We start from the raw sequence: 14,025 nt of genomic DNA on the forward strand, positions 1-14,025 counted from the left end.
AATATCAAATAAAAAAGTTAAATTGCCTGTATCTTACCAAGCATCACAGAGTACTTTAGAGTTTAGTGGAAATAAATAATTACAGCGTATAAAGGCTATCTGAGATGATGAATGCTCAGGGGAGTGAGGATGGATTTTTCACTGCCAGGTCACTGGCTTGAAGCTGACCCATTTCAGTGGAGACTGAATGCAGTTACCTTCTGATAGCTCGTCACTGGCTGTAAGAAATTTGTTTGTGAATTAATCTAGTTTTGTGTAGATGTGTGTTTGGGATGCAGAAAAAGATGTACACACTTAGAGTTTCAGAAGACAAAAAGGGATACTTCTAGAGACTTTATCATAAGACAGACATTTTCACTGAAAATGCAAGTGGGTAATAGCAATACAGTGAAGCCTATGTTGCCATACCTCCATGTTTTCTGTGTTCATCAAGGAGTTGAGTTTCTCAGGCTGTTCACAGATTACTACTGGTAATAATTATTCTTTTTAAAAGATACCTGGTTAAACATAAGGAGAAATTCTGTAACTAGTACCTAACAAAACTTCTTCCGTAAGCAAAATTCAGTGTAAGCAACTGTTGCAGAATTGGACCCTACGCAAAATTCAAGATCAAAAAAATTTTTACCATAATCTTAAACTCTAGAAAAATATATACTGATTTTTGATTAAAGTACATTCAGGAAAAATGTCACACACAACCCCAATGAAAACTTTCTTGTGATTTATTTGTTAAGACGACACCTTTCAGATTTCCAGTTGTGAATTAGGCAGTTATTAAAAAGGAACACAGTTAGCCAATAACTGCCCTTTTTTTAACTGCTTTTCCCCTTTGGTTAAGATCTTGAAATATTTCTTCAAGCTGATCTGTGTAATATGGTCTAGTCTAAGAGAGACCTTCACAGTTTATTTATGTGTACATTTCTTTCTGTTATTAAAGAAACATTTTGTTTGGCTTCTTAATGCCATGATGATCCTTTCACTAGTTAGCATATGTTCTGAAACAGGCACAAGAGTAGAAAGACACACACAAGTATGCTCCCACTTACAATGGAAGTATCAGAAATGTGTTTGTTTTTTTTACTTTTGATTTGGTTTGGTTTGTTTGTTTGTTTGTTTGTTTGTTTTTTCAGAAATTCCTTGGCTTCTTTGATATTTTTTTCTTCCACAGAAAATTAAGAATTTGCTTTCTTTGTCTTTTATTTAAATGCGTTTTTTTTGTTGGTCAAATACACAACATATGTTACTGTTGCCTCTTCTGTTCAGTAGCATTTCATGATTTCTACTCAACAAACACATAAATCTTTAAAATACATTATTGTTGTTATTATCAAGTATTGTTATAAATAGAGCCTAGATTCTCTGCTAATGCTTTCAGGGACAATTGTTCTTGGATTCTGTGTACAGAATAAAAAATTCCTGCTCCAAAGATTTCATAATGTGTGTGTGTATAAGCAAAATAGGCAGATACAAACTGGTGACAGGAAGTATCCAGAAGCAGTGAAATGGTGCTGGTCAGCTGGAGAGGACTAAGTATCACTGCCAGTAAACTAACTGTTATCAGGATTTTTGGGGTTGCTTCAGAAGGATTTTAACTAATTATTTTAAAAACACTTATGGGAGAGCCTGACATTGTGGGCCAGTGAGCCCAAATAAATCAAGATGTTTACTAGATATTTTCATAATTGAACAGTTTATATCCTTAAGCTACTTATTTGAAGAACGTCAAGGGATGGCTGTCCTTTGAAATAATTTTCAGTGTGTTGTGCTGCATTGTGTGTTTCCAGACGGCAATATGAGAACGTTTGTAAAAGTAACAACATGTTAAATAGAATTTGCAAATGATCCTCTACCCCAAAGTGCTAAAAAAGGATCCCTCTGTGATTCCTCCATGTTTCTGTCATCGAGGTGTAGAAATGACTTATGAGAGATGAACTGAGAGGAAGAAAACACCAGACTGCTGGTGAGGAAAGCTTTGCAACTGACTTAAGAACAAAAATGTTTTTGTTCATGTTAGAGGACACACAGGAAAAAAAGGAAAAGGATTCATTGACATCACCATGATGCTCAGTGGTCCCATAAAAAAAAAGTAGTTTTTTTTTTAAGGATTAATTGATCATCTTGGATATGTCTAGTGGCTTAAAGGAGTTGATATTTTACTCTCTGTAAACAGTTTTCATTTGGTTGTTTTAATCACATCTGGGCTGATATATTATGTCTGCTTTGACAAAATTTTTTTTGGATGTGACTGGTATGAACAAGATGACCCTCAATTTATTGAGAAGCCCAGTCCCAGCTGGTTTATTTCATTCTCTCTCATGGCATTGATCTTTCTAGATCCATAGCCATGAAACACACTTCTTCGCTGCTCTCAGGATCCAGATGAATCAACTCTTTGAGCATATTACAAGACTCCTAAATGTTTTTAGGGAACATGTAAGACAGTAGAAGGTTACCTGGGAAAGCGAAGCTTGCATTTTGGGTACTTTCTTTATCTGAATGTAAATTGCAAGATTTAAGAATTGAATTTTAAAATTCATTAGCTACCTAGGTGAAATAAATGCGGTTTGGTAGCATACCATTGAACACTATTGGCATTTATCTTAATTTCCTTTGTAGAAGAGAAGTAAAAAGTGTACCAAAGCTACCCTTGCAGTACAAGAGAAGTCATTTTAGTGTAGAGCTGTCGTAGTTCATTGATCTGTCTCAAAATCCAGTGCTAAGAGTCTATGTAACTACCATTTTACATTATTATATAACCATTGTTTACTTCACAACTTCAATGTGTTTCTTTTTATAATAACCCTTTGTGGTTAGAAGGTGTTAGCATATTCATTTTGTACTCGAGGAAGAGAAGTACAAAGGAGAACCTTTATTAACTTGCCCAAGTCCCATTTTTAAATTACTTTAATGCCAAAATCTTGCTGAGTACTGTTGGTATTCAAGCACGCAAAGGCCGTATTTTAAATTATTAGTTGTGAATATTGAGGCATCAAAAATAGGTCAATGAATTCAGAACAACAATAATTAACATTTTATATGAGACAACATCAGAACCAATTGTATGTTGCTATAGTTCCTTTATCTGTTACTGCTGGTGCTATACCTGATCCTGAATCAGTAGAAACTGTGGTGACTGTATCTACTCTTAAAGCTGCTATGTAAGAGTGAACCTTGTGAATGGCTTCAAATCAAGTTTTTTACTCTCAAGTCTTGGAAAACAATACAGCCATCATTCAGGAAGGTAATGTGCTATTGCAGTGTAATAACATACTGACATTTTACAGTTCAGGGGCTGAAGATTTAAAGGGTGACATCATTTAAAAAAAGCAAGGAGCAAAAAGCAACTCTCATCAGCCATCTGAGGACTTGTATCTCAAGATATGGCTAGTCAAGACTTATTCTATATTAATCTCTATGAATTTTTTTAGATTCCATGAAAATTTCTTGAAATACGAACATTTTAATTAAAAAAAAATGCAAATTTGCAGGTTGATAAAGTCTAGCTTTACTATAAAAGACTTTGAAGACATTTAGTAGATTAAGTGTTATTGACACAAATTTAGGGCAATATCAAGTACCACTTATGATATAACCTAAAAATGAAATACACAAAGGTAGCAACTAAACTGGGCCCCCTCAGCAAGCAAGCACTATTTCCTATGTGTTAGCTTCTAGCATACTATTATCTAAGATATTAGGAATTGGTGTCCGAAGGTAATTTGTGTGACAGAAAATAGATAAATGCTTATAGATGTTTTCAGAAGTGCCATAGTAAGTTAAGCACTTATATAATTCAAAAAGATGATGCAAATAGTGAGTTGCCACTGAACTCCTCTATTCACATCTGTAAATGATATTAGGCCCTAAACACATTTACAGATTGCAGGGATAATATTTAAAATACTAGTCTGAAATAAATCAGTGGTTCTTGTGAGTCTGCAGACAGGCTGAAATTAGTGCCTCTCCAGAGTGTTAACTATTTAATCATTGGTCAAATGGTAGAAGAAAGAAAGAGAGAACAATTTTACGGGTAACTATGAAATTTATGACTGTTCTGTTAAATATCAAAACACCATTTCTGGCTGAAGGAAATTCCCAAGAAAAAGTGTTGAAAGAGTGTTCAGGAGAAATATCTCTATGTGCTTACCTTATATTAACATTCTTCCCTGGGCATTCCTGTTGTCACAGAATCACACAGAGTCTCTGAGTGGTTGAAGGGGACTTGAGATCATCTAGTCTAATCCCTCTGCTTAGGCAGGGACAGCTACAGCTGTTTGCCAAGGACTGTGTCCAGTTGTGTTTTGAATACCTACAAGGATGGAGACTCCGTGACCTCTCTGGGCAACCTGTGCCAGTGTTTGGTGATCCTCACAGTAAAACAGTGTTTCTTATGTTCAGAGGGAGTTTCAGGTGTTTTAATTTGTGCCCACTGCGTTTTGTCCTGTCACTGGGCACCACTGAGAGGAGTTGTTATAGAATCATAGAAAGTTTTAGATTGGAAGGGACCTTAAAGGCCATCTAGTTCCAACCCTCTCGCTATGGCCCAGGACACCTTCCACTAGACCAGGTTGCTCAAAGCCCCATCCAACCTGGCCTTGAACACTGCCAGGGAGGGGGCAGCCACAGCTTCTCTGGGCACCTTGTTCCGGTTTCTCACCACCCTCACAGTAAAGAATTTCTTCCTAATATCTGATTTAAATCTCCCCTCTTTCAGCTTGAAACCGTTACCCATAGTCCCTCCCCACCTTTCCTGTAGGCCCCCTTTAAGTACTGGAAGGCCGCTAGAAGGTCTCCCCAGAGCCTTCTCTTCTGCAGGCTGAACAACCCCAGCTCTCTCAGCCTGTCCTCACAGGGGACGTGCTCCAGCCCCCTGATCATCTTTGTGGCCCTGCTCTGGACCTGCGTGAGCAGGTCCATGTCTTTCTCACGCTGGGGGCCCCAGAGCTGGACACAGTACTCCAAGCGGGGTTCCATCAGAGTGGAGCAAAGAGGGAGAATCACCTTCCTCGACCTTCTGGCCACATTTCTGTTGGTGCACCCCAGGATGTGATTTGCTTTCTGGGCTGCAAGCACACACTGCTGGCTCGACCCATGTACAGGACCTTGCACTAGGCCTTGTTGAACTTCATAAGGTTTTCACAGGCCCACCTCTCCCGCCTGTCAAGGTTCCTCTGGATGGCATCTCTTCCTTCCAGAGTGTTGACCACACCACACAGCTTGGTGTTGTTGGAAAACTTGCTACGAGTGCACTCAATCACGCTGTCCATATCACCAACAAAGATAATAAACAACACCGGTCCCAATACCAACCCCTGAGGAACGCCACTCAGGGCATTTGTTCAGGCTCCCTTTTCTTCTTTCCCTCTCATATGGCATTTATACACATCGATAAGATCCCCCTGAGTCTTCTCTTCTCCAGGCAGAACAGTCTGTGCTCTCAGCCTCTCCTCACCTGAGGAGTGTCCAGGTCATTAATGAATGTGTTAAGCAGCGTTGGCCCCATTATCAAGCTCTGGAGTATACACTGACTTGCCTCCAGTTGGACTTTGTGCTGCTGATCACAACATTCTGGGCCCAGCCATTTGGTTGTTAATATTCTTCCCTAGGCATCTCTGTTGTCCACAGTTAGAGCACAGGATAATGGGCTAGATGGACATGTAATGACCATTCTTATATTCTTACTTTAGTAACCAAGGCAGAAAGAGGTTGTTCTTAAACCAGATAGTCCCAGAACCATCTGCCCTTCCAAAGACACCCGCAAGTCTGCAAAGCAAGAACTGCCATGAAGGATTTTCAATAATCATATTTCAAGCATATAATGAGAAACTATTGGACCAGTGTGCCCTTTCCTTGATATTAAAAAGATGCGGTAGCAATAAAGCTGTGATATTTTAAGTTCCCTGGCAAAAAAAAACAACTCAGAGATTACATGAATATCTAATTGTTTATTTAATTTTCATGCTGAACACCTTCATCCTTTAAATGGCCTCGACAATCCTAACCCATGAACTATGTCCATAGAAATAAATGTATGTCCTTCTGAATGGTCTTCTTTACCATAATTTTCTGTAAATTACATAAGGAATAAATTAGTGCAAAATTTCTTGTTTAGCTTCAACCTCTGCATGTGTTATATTAACACAGTGTGAACATCTATATTCACATGTCACATGCCATTCTATTATTCTTTGTTGGCATAAAAAAAAAAGAACATTTAAAAATATATTATAAAAATAATGCATCAAAAGGAACAAGCAGCTTTGATCCTCACATCTAATTATTTGCACATTGGATAGATTTAGCTCATACAAATGTGGGATAGTTACTTTGCTGTAAATGATTAATACCAATATATGAACAGTTGTTTCTTTTTTTTTTTTCATTCCTTCTAAATGCAAAACCACAGACACCTACAGTTCAAGCATCAGGGAAGTGGCTAAAGCATGCTATGTCTGACCTCTTCATAGTTATTTATGCTATGTAGGATCTGAGAAGCACTCATCTTCCAAGGGCTTTTCAGTAACTCGGCTCATAAGCAGGTAGAACGTGTATGCACTCCCTGAGCATCATTCGTAAGTCAATACAGATGCTCTCATACCAATCAGTAAAACATGAGGAGCTATAATTTATAATTGCTAGTACACCAAGATTTGTTTATTATACTTTACACCTACAGAGCAATTGATGTATATTGCCAATTCTCTTGGGATATGTGAAGACCTTGGGGACAGAGATAATATTATTTAGAATCATGAGACACATCACAGCCTTCTTTGATCTAGGTGTAGAAGGAAGCATAAAATAAATCTACTTTTCTAACGGAAAATTTCATGTAACCACTGAATGCTTTGACTTCTTTCACTATGACCAAACTGTTGTGGTTCAAAACTAAAATTTTAAAGAAGTTTTTCACTTTATAGTATGTGATGCTTATAATGCTATTCTTGAATAATATACAATCATTTTTTTCAATTGCTCTTTGACGAAATGCTGCCAAACACAACAGATATGAATTGTCCATAATGAGTGAAATTTACCTTTGGTTACACAGCAGTAACTCATTGATTTGGCAGAATATGATTTCACAGTGAATGAATCACTACAAGTGTCTGCTGATTTATGCTCTCAGTATGTTTGAATCTGTTTGTGTGCATGAATGTATAGATCACACAACTCTTTTGAAGCTCTGGATATTCTGCAATTTCTCTGGGATGGCAGACATTGAGAAAGTGAAAGATGTGTATTTTCCCAACAGGGATCAAAGCAGAAGAATACTACAACTTATATAACCTTTCTGCCAGGCTCCCTCCACGGTGGAATTCCCATTTAAACATCTTTCCCAGAGATGCATCTCCACCCTCCCTGTGCTTTACTGTTTCTACACCAATGGCTGTAAGGAGGAGGTGCAGTGAAAGGTGAAACCAAAATGTTTTGATGCTGGGGACTTTGATCCTTCGTACTCTTTTAGGATCCCTTGTATCTGAAGCCCTCAATCAAGTTCTGAGAAACTTCTGGGAGGAAGGACAGTCTTAAAGAATTTTTCATTCCTTTTTTTTTGTTTCTGCAGTTTTTCCCACAGAAGGGCGTATTCAGATTCCTAAAGAAGGCTTTGAAAGAGATCCAAAGAGGCAATCACATGCATGTACAACTATTTTTTCACCAGGCAAGAATATACGGAATGTGAATGGAGTTTCAGCACAGCCCTGCGAATGTCAGTATCAATTGAAACTAGGTAGACAAATTCCATTAAGTTCGAGGTAAATTAATGTGTATATAGCCATTGAATTACTAACTTCGTATAATTGAAAGCAGGAAAACCTGTCTGCATTCGGTTTTTAATATAAAGTTTAATTAGAAGGAAGATCTTTAAGGATGAAGAGTGTCACTGAGCAGCCCAGACTTCACAATATCTCAAGAACATGATTCTACCATAGAATGTCTGAAGGGAAAAATGAATAGTAGTCATGCTTCTCTTGTATAAATATTTGTAGACTTTCTATCTATAGGTTAATCCTAAGTAGGAATAAATATTTTCCAAAGAATGGACAATATATTCTTGTTCCTCAGGTAAAAAAGGTGTAATTGAAATCCATGCAGGTTATTAAGTCTTCAAAATGTAAATTAGTTCAAACATATGTGATTTGCACATTCAAAATAGCTAGTAGATACAACAGCATTTGCTCTTAATTATTGCTTGTTGGTTTTTACTATCCTCCAGTTAAAAAAAATTCAAGTCATCCAGCAAGACAACAAAAAAAGCACTGTGTGACCTCAGTGACTATTGTGGATAATATTAGGAGACTAACCAAGCAGACTTGCCAATAGCATATTGCTTATGTCGATGGTTTTCAGGCTGTAGATCCGTATACTGTACCTATGAATAAGGGATACAGTTCCAGACGTTAGGAGTGATTATTGGATAATATAGAAGCAAAATCATGATACATTAATTGGGTACATTCTTTGCTGTGAAAGAAACCCAACCATTTGGAGCAATTATTACTGTTTGCACAGTTGTTTTAAGATAAGAAGTCACTAAAGCTACCTTCTGGTTTGTTTTTTTTCCATTTGTTTGTTTGTTTGTTTGTTTGTTTTTAAAAAAATATTTCCATCTTTACTTTCTAGGAGTACCCTGTATGCCTGTATTTGAGGACCGATGTGATATTCCTCCTAAATTGTGGCATTCTTCCTTAAATGAATTATAACCTCGAAACTGAGCTTCCAAAGGGTGTAGAAACGATATAGACAATCAGAAAAGAAAAAAATAGCTCAAGAGCATGCCCTCTGTTTTTACGCCTCTGTCTAAAGAAAATGCATACACCAAGTGTTTAGAAAAGTAGATTAAAGTTATTGTTGTTCGAAGGATGTTTACTGGATGTAGTTTGTAGGACTGTAAGTGAAGCATGACCCATTCATGTTTGCTTGACTTTTCTCAGTTTACTGTGACCCAGCATTTCTGCGTTTGTAGTATATTTAAACTTTGTTCCTCTGTGAGGATCTGTGGCTTCTGTATTTCTCAGCATTACTGTACCCCATGGGTGACATTTCCTCTGATCCTTAAAATGCTGTGTTTCATATCTTACATCACACCTCTGAAGAGTAGCTTGCTAAGGAAAATATAGTCTTTTCCTGAAGGAACTGAAGCTACATCAGTTTGAATTTCACCCTGTAGGTTATTTAAGCACAGTATGAGGTTATACAAACTGAAAACAGAGGGCAAATTCTGGTCTGCTCCTGAAGAGATATCACTGAGGGGGAAAAAAGGCAAATAACTCCTATTCCCTTCCATTGATGTCTTAAAGGCAAAGATTTAATTATGCTGAACTGGAGAATAAAATTAATTTCCAAGAGAAGCGACATACTGATCATGTGGCCCTTGCTTTGTAGCTCAGGTATATAAAATCAACAGATTACAGTCTCTTGGTCTGATACCGTTTACAGAAGCTTGGATGAGGGATTTTTTGTTTGCCTATTTGTTTGGTTTTTGTTTTGTTGTTTTTTTTTTTTTTCCTAGTTTCCACTGATTTTAAATGATCTTTCTCCACTTTTTCATTAGGTTCACATGTCTAAACTCTCTGGGACAATCTGGCTTTACGTTGGGGATTTTTTTTTTTTTTTTTGTGATTTAAAGGAAATTTTGTAAAGTCTGTATATCTTCTGGGTCCATCTTCCATTCTTTTTATCTGTACTCTTTCCAGTGCTCAAAATCCCCCACATTTGCCATGGTGAACTACCTCAAATTGCAGTGAGTAAGCAACTGATCAGTGTGTGGTAACAGCACTTCAGAGACAATGTCTCTCTTCAATGTGTCTGAACGGTAACCTGCTTCCCCATGTCCGAAAACAGCTGGGGATATCAGAAGAGAAAAACCATAGAACTGTAAGAAAATTGGAGAAGCACATCTTAATCCTATTTCGTATTCTTCAGCATCTGAACTGCTTAAAAAGCCATAGACACCCTGAAGGGGCACATTTTCCAATGCTGAGACCTGTAAGAATCTGCGTGGATCAGGTCCTTCAAAACTTGGATGAATGCTCATTCACTTACCCATGATCGTTGTCCCTCTTTGAAACACCCAGCTCAGTCTATAGTTTTCCAGTATAGTTGCACCATTTCTCTGCTGTTATCAAACCATGCTGTTCCTCAGTATGAGGAGTATAGTGAGTGACCTGCTTTGTTACATTTAGTTGTATCTCCTCCTCTTCTAGTTGATGTTTGATTGCCAGAAATGCTTTATGCATATCTTTTACTATATAAATACGTCTCCACGTGTGTGAGTATTTAAGTGAAGACATACATAGATACATAAATCTTTGTATATTTCTTTATGTTCAGAAAGTGAACACTAGTGAAATTCCTTACGGTAAATAAAGTGCATAATAATGTAAGGTATAAGGCATGTTATTTTTATTTTACGGAGAGTTCTCTAAAAATTGAATGCAAGTATAGTTAGAGAAGAGAAGCAATCCAAGAATCTGAGTTTGTGCTTTGTAGCAATGTTGATTACAGAAGAAGTTAGCAAAAAATAAGAAGTCCAGGCCTTCTTGTAAGTCTGATTAACCTGTAAGTATAGTTGTAGGGATTAAGAGCTGTTTAATTGCTAATCAGGTATAAAATGACAGATGTCTGTTTTTTCATCTGCTGTTTTCTCTGGGGCAGAACATAGAAATTTTTTTTTTTTCATCCTTTTAGCAGCTAATTTTTAAGTTTTCAAATCCACTGCTGTAGCTCTTCCCTTTCTAAGAAGGTAGGTTGTACAAGCATGCACCCTTGTCTGCATCTTAGTCTTTCAAAAGCTGCTCTTTCCCACTACAAAGCACTGTGATATACTGAAGAAAAAGAGATTGCATGTTTTTCTCTCTTGTTTTTGTAGGTATCTTTGGCCATCAAAATGCAATCTTCCATTTGTCCCTGTCAAGAACTGTGCCCTGAGCATGTACTTCCACAGAATGAAAGAATGTCCTAACAAATGCTTTTAGACACTACTCTGGATCATTGTTCCACAGTAGCTTTTTAATACAGTTATAAAGTTGCATCTTACAGTTAGCAAGAAAAGACATGATTTGTCTGATGGTGATAATACTGTTAAAAGCCTTTTAGAAACTGCAGAAAGGATTTGAAACCTTTCTTTTGTTTTGAGCAGTAACACCATGAAATATAGTGCTGAATTTGTAACTGATGAATGTTTTGTACTAGGCTTGTCCTTCCCATCTCCCAGCATTTTCCTATTTAATGTAAGGAAGAATTGATACAATACAGTGAATTTACATGCTAGAATATGAATAATAAGTGTCGTATGCAAAGTTTTCAGACGTCTCTCTCTGTCTCAACAAACTTTCATCCCTTCCCATTTTCTTCCTCTTTCATGTCTGTGTTCATCATTTTAGCTAATGTATACATTTTATATTTGAATACAGCAACAAAAGCGAGTTTGTTCTTGGTTCACATCTTCACTTCCCCCACCAACCTTTCATATAGCTGCATATTATTAAGTCTCTCCTCATTAAGTCTTTTTTCCAATCTATCATACTCTGCTCTTGCTGATTTTAGATGAGACCTAAGCAAAGTCTTGCAAAATGGTATCATGACCTTTCAAGGTTTATATTTTAAGTTAATTCACAACCTGCAACAACACGTAATGCCCAAACATAGCTGAATAGATAAAGAGAAGTTTGGGCAGATGGGCAGACTAAAGATGTTAAAAACATAGATTATGGGAAAGGGAATAGGAAAGACATCTCCCCCTGAAAAAAAAAACAACAAACAACCAAAAAAGCAAAAAAACCCCAAACCAAACCCAAACACACTACAGGTGTAAATCAAGGCAGCTCCAAGTTAATGCTGCTCCACTCATATCCACTTAAAACAGCCGAGGATCTGGGCCTGTGACTATCAACCCTATGTGCAGAGATATTTCATAACACTACCTGTACTGAAACCCATTGCATATTTAGTCAGTTTAGCTTACTGTCGTCCTTGACAGTGAAAAGACTTATTTTGCGACATGATCCAGAACACCAGCAGTGACATCCCCAGCAGCTGGCCACTTCCCCTTCTGCAGATTTACAGCAGGATTTTTCTATGCCACATTGTGCTATGCTGTGTCGAAGATGTCTCAGTTAACTTCACGCATACAGTGCTGCACATAGCCAGGTTAAGATGCTACACTAGGGACTTGGAGATGTACAGCTTTTTGCTAGGTTATCAGAAAGGGAGCTTGACAGAATGCAGCATCATATTTTCTCTCCTTGTCTTCGCCTAAGTATGTAGAGTGCAACATCACGCCAATGGAGCTACTCTGCTTCCAGTGTTGGAGCTACTGTAGTTGGCACTATCTCTGAGCATGATGCTATGGTAAGTGTACATGCAATCTACAGTTGTAGACGCAATCTACAGTTGTAGACCTCTCCTCAGTGGTTAAAGGATGCGATTAAAAGCCAGCTGGATGCTTTGTTATAAAGGTTCTTTAGTTTTCAATCCAAATTTATTTTAGTCATTCAGTTCATAGTGCCTGTCCACAAAATATTGTATTATCTTAAGTGAAGGGAGAGTGATTGGTAGTGTGGGTTTGCAAATGTCTAACTTCACCACTGAAGAAAAAAATCTACTATCTACAGAACTCCTGTGTTCACTGGTTTTCTGAATGTCCCAAGCCATCTCATCCATTTTTACTGAAACTGTTGAACTTCTGTATTGCCCAATTTGATATTCACAGAGTGAAACAGAAGCTGAGATGGAGTTTACTGCCCAAAGGACAAGGCATAAACACAGACCTCCTGAGAATCAGATGCAAGACTATTCCCCAAACTGACTGAGGAGGAAAATTTGAATCTGACGGATGATATACATTACAATGTCATAGTTGAAATCCCTGTCTCCCTCTCTGTTGCAATGAAGAATGTAAATATTTTTTTTACCTTGTGAAACATCTTCAAAAAGATAAAAAGATTTTCCTCTGTTTCTCTTTAAATAGCTTGGGGTTTGAGCACTATTACAGAACAGCTAGGGTTTCATCTTCAGGGGGAAAGGCCTTGAGTCAGGAACTCCAAGCTATTAGGTAAGCACTTTGACTCATGTGCCACCAAAACGAGTGTTTTTTTGGGGGGTGGGGGGAAAAGGCTTTCTATGAATCCTCATTTTATATACATGTGGTAGAAAGTGTTGAAGTATGCCAAATAGACTGAGCAGCTGAAGACGAATCCTTGTTAGGTTTAAAGTCTATAAAGTGGGGAGCAGTGAAGCATCAGGAATGGAGATCTTCTGTGTACTTAGAAACAGAACTTCAGGTGCTTGGCAAATACTAACGTTCAAACTCCTGTGTCTGTGGAGCTCACATGTTTCTGGCCTAGGCAGACCTGAGCAGGAATCACAGATGTATTTCTGGAGATGCATAGTCTTTTTTGGGCAAGCTGCCCTGAATGTCCTGAGAAACTTATCCACCTGGCTCAGAGCTCTGGATTCCAATAGACAAGCGAGCACCTAAGAATGAAAAATTGTCATAATAAGATTGAGTCTTTCGTACGGAGAGAGCACTGATTGATATTGGTTTCAGTGAGAATGGGACAACTCATTTAGGAACTTTTCAAAATATAACCTACTTAATGAGAATCCTAAAACTTCAGATGATCTTCAGAGATATTCTAGTAATTTTAAAAAGTAGAATCTCAGTTTTGCCTTAGGAATGCACTTTTTAGAAATTCTGTTCATGCATGACTTCTGCTGTTCTGCAATATCAAATGCAATTAAAACTGGACAAATTCTTTGTTCCTACAAAATATTTGGATTTGCGCATGCGTTTATTTGTATACCTGTTCATTTTGTCTGCAAAACTGACTGCTTCTGCAACATCACACTTTATTATATGGCTTTTGAAAGTGTCTTTGAAATTTAGCCTTGATTGTCCTTCTTAACACATAAGAAGAGATTAAACTTCATATATCAGCTTCTTTCTTTTTAAAGCTTATTAACATCTAATCAAGATTAGTTATGTAGTCAGACTTCTAAGGGAGGTGTGTCAGCATGCAA

Source organism: Leptosomus discolor, chromosome 4 (assembly GCF_034619465.1).
Source record: "Leptosomus discolor isolate bLepDis1 chromosome 4, bLepDis1.hap2, whole genome shotgun sequence".
Classification (NCBI taxonomy): Eukaryota; Metazoa; Chordata; class Aves; order Leptosomiformes; family Leptosomidae; genus Leptosomus; species Leptosomus discolor.